Below are 4,319 nucleotides of genomic sequence, written 5' to 3' on the forward strand. Positions count from 1 at the left end.
TGTTCTTTGGTATTTACAGTGATTTCTACAGCAGTGTTTTAGGGTCATACCATCCAATTTAGTGTGCTATTTTTTTATTTTATTTGAGTAGCCTCAATTTACAACTGTGTCTTTTTAGAGTCCTTATTAGTGTTTTTTTTTCATTGTATCTAGTGCAGAGTCCAGCCATCCAGTGGAAGGATTATATATGAGGAGAGGTAAAAAGAAGTTCCACTTTGCACCATTCACACTTAAAGCTATAGCCCACTGAGACTCACCAGATAACCTAACGCATACGGTCACCTGCTGAACAAGTGAGCTAAATTGGCACCTTCTTATTAGTTTACCTTTAACTGATTAATTCACTCAAGCTGCTCTGATGGCAGCTGTAGCTTGGCTGATCCCCAGTTTCTTTCATTTGAATGTCTGTTACTTGAAGTAGCTGCAAATAAGCACTCATATGACTGTATAGCCTAAAAGCTCATGGTTAAAAAGCGCTTTTAAATGGCCTCCTTATATTTCTAAATTAAGAATTTGAGTGCAGTTGCATTCGCTGAAACTAATGTGTAATGGCTAATGAGTTATCTTTGTGCTTTTCCCCATGTAGTTAAATTTGTTTTTCAAGGAAAAGCCTTGAATTTTACTCATGTTGTTGGTAGAAAGAGGTTTGACATCAAATATAGAGATGATCAGATCAAAGTTCAGTCCAGTACACCGGTAAGTACTTGTGTGCTCAGTAGTTAAAAGAATCATTCCTGTCTCTGTGCTATCAGGAAATAAAAGGCTTTTGGAGTGCTATAATGGAAAATACAGTAATATGGTCAAAATGCTTTTTGGGGCCCAGCTGGCTTGTTTTATCCTTTTAACTTGTCATTGGTTGTGGCAGCCTTCGCCAGTGAAAGTTCTTTTAATCTGAATGCAACAACCAAAGGTTTGTGTTTAACCTTTTTCTTGCCCATAACAGTGTATGCCAGTCACGTTCTCTGATTCATTGGAAACTCATCTGTGAACTTCAGAAGACCCCTGGAGCTTGCAGGCGAAATCTTATCGTTTTATCTCCGATGACCAATTACGCCCTCTCCCCTCCCCTGCTGTGACTTTGGGTTAACACTGGAATCCTTAATGGCTTCCATGAATAGAATAATTGAGAACTAATAATAACAGAATTTATTGTCTATATGGGGTAAATATTTGATATTTAAAAGACTGATTTTAGGTGGCATATTCTTTTTGACTCTTCAAATATAACTAAGCACTTGCGTATTTCATATTGCTGCAAGGCATCTGTTAGTTTGCTTAGCATTACAGGTGCTACAGCAAGATATCAGGTTGAGCTGAATTCTGAGGAGTCCCATTAATAACCTCTTTCAGAAATGTTTGCCCCTGTGCGTGTGTCCTTAAGCACATAACTACTCTGGAAGAGAAATTCTGTTCTTTTGAGTAGAAGGGGAGGAAAAAACTGAAACATCACAATAAGGTTTAAACTGTCTCACTGTTCATATTCTTTTGCTTAGATATTCACAGTAACACAACACATTTTTTAACATTGCTTTTCTTTCTTTTGAGATCACAAGTAGAAGGTGTTTCCTTTCTTCAAGCAACAGGTGAAAACAAAGTAGTTACACTTTGATACCCAGCCTGTTCTCTCCAGTATTATTCAAACTGTCTAAATTTAGCACTGAAAAGGGTGGGACTTAAGCATAAAACTTAATACACTGCTATGAAAATTACTTATTTTGCTTCTAAATCTATGTATAAGCTTTTCTATCTATCTAAGCTGTTTATAATCAAGTGCCTAAAGATGCAATTTAAAATGTTTTTTTTTTTGCTAAGTTGTCTGCTGTGTTTAATTATAACCATGGTTCAAGCCTTGACTATAGAGCCTTATGTATGCTTGAATGATTCATAGGTAAGTGTTAACTGGTTCAACAAACAATAAGCATTCCTCCAGAAATGTTCAGCTTCATGGACTGGACTATAAAAGAGTCAAAAGGGAGCCAGTGTCCTAAAACTATCCGGTCTTTAAGTGATGACGTGACGAATCCTACTTCCGGGCCTAAAGTAGTCTGCGTTTAATATGGCTTTTGTGTTGTTAACATGTTTAATGTTTTGTATTTTCTTCTATTTAATCTCAAAAAGCTCCTAAAACACTCAGTGATCACTGTTGACCTCCCTCGGCTTTTATTACCACTAATCATTTATTTAAGCTCAGTTTTTAAAACCTTACGATGTAACTACAGCCCAGCCCATGCAGCAGTATATGAATGACTAACCTCGTATTGTGGATGGATTATCTCAGTTGTTCTCCTGACTGAAGTCTGGTCCGTTTACAGCCTCCTGCCATGCGATTACATTTGTTCCTGACTACCGAGAACCCTCACGTTAACTTTTATCGAGTGGAAAAAAAGTTAGCTTGTTTATAGCTAACATAGCTGTGTCACTAGCGGTCACGTAGCACATCATTATATACCAGCTAGCCAAACTTCAGTAACCCTACAAACGTCAATGCTGTTTAGTTTTCTGTCTTCATTTATGTTGGAAGTGATAGCAGAGCTGTACGTTTTAATTTGTTTCCAAAACCCCACAGTCAGGACATGCTATATTGTATTTAGATGGAAGCTAGAGAGCTAACTTCCTGCTAACTTCTAACTCCGTTAAATTCCGTTTTCACGGATGGCTGGATGTTAAACTCAATTGTTACACCTGGTAGAGCAGAACGCTGATCATTTTATTAAAGATGAAAGACTTTAGACAGTTTTTCAACTCTCAGTAATGCCACAGTGATTGTTTGATATATGGACCTGCAGCGGAGTTTAGGCCCAGACACGGCTAGTGACGTCAGACTTAAAGACCGGATTGCTCAAGACCACTTTAAATTTTAACATTTGAAATTGCTCAGACTCTTTGGAAGCAAAAACTGGAAAAGATGAAGTGGCACAAGACTTTTTTGCAGTACTGTATCAAAAGTGAGTTTTGCTGTCAAAAGGAATTCTGACTCTAAAAAAATATCCAGAGACCTGGAATTTACAGAAAGAGCTCTTTAATGCACAAGAAATAATTCATGAAATAAGCAGTAATCGATCCGGTCTTCTCGTACACAAATATAGCCTGCTCATGCTTAAGTGATAACATGTCGCAGTGAATTCCCGTTCACTCCTTTAAGCTTCGTCTGGTAACATCCTTCAGTCCAGTCACGGTCTTTTAAATGAACGATGGGTTGATTGTCAATGAAATCTTTAAATCCTGCACAGTTGTAAAAAGTAAAGTCAAGCTATTGTTACCAGCACAGACTACTTACCACAGAGCGCTTTAGTAACCATAGAGAGGAATATTTTACTACATCAAGAGCATAAAATACTACTGCTTATGTGAGCTTTCTCTCCAAGAGCTAAGATTTGACAGACATTTATAGCCTTTTACTTCAAAGCCATAAACTACAGGATAATAAGATATAAAGTGGAAATACTACTGAAAATGAACAGCATATTTCTGATCTCCAAAGAAAAACAGCAGGGGCTTTCTCCTGATTTACTCTTTTATCAATCAGAGCATTGCTCAGTGCTGTGTAAATTTGTAAATCAAGAGGTCCCATGACACAAAGACAGTGCTGTTTCAACAGCTGAAATGATTCAAAAAGGCTGCAGAACACATCAAAATTAAAGCATCATTAGGGCCCAGCTGTTTAAACTAAACATAGCTTTAAGCACACACGAAGCATCATCCAATTACATTTGATAATCCGGGCAATCACAATCAGTCAAAAATCAGAAAAATACTAAAACTGATGCAAAGCCTGAACTTCATGCTCAGAGAACACAAAAGGCACATGCTATGCACCTTTAGGCGGCTATCAATGGGATTCACCAATAATTCATGTAATCTGAGTTTGATAAAAGATTAAAAGGAGCTGAAATCATGTGTTGCTGTATGCTGCTGTAGGAGTCTTTCCTCAGAGTTTAATAAGCGTCTCCAGTTTCACAGATTTAACTACAGCTGACACGTTTGCAAGTGGCTGCAAGGAATAAACACAATTTGAGCTCCTATTAAAACTTTTCTGAAACCCTGATTTGATTCTGGTGAGCACGCTCATATGTAGCATGAAACTTGTGTTTAGGATCGTGGATTGTGCGCATCCTGTCATGCAAAGGTTGTGTGTGTTAGATAGTAGAAACGGGCAGTTTTATATCCAACATGTTGTCAGCAATGAGATAAGAAGGCTGTCTGATTGTTCAGTACCACTGAGGCGGAGAGATGCTGCTTATTTACAGTAGTGCACTCTATTGCAAATTTTAGCATGATTCATGAAAACTCAAAATGCATGCTAAAAGTAGCATATTGAT

Source organism: Rhamphochromis longiceps, linkage group LG8, assembly GCF_057381845.1.
Source record: "Rhamphochromis longiceps isolate RC_006_pf linkage group LG8, R_longiceps_female_GT1.1, whole genome shotgun sequence".
NCBI lineage: Eukaryota > Metazoa > Chordata > Actinopteri > Cichliformes > Cichlidae > Rhamphochromis > Rhamphochromis longiceps.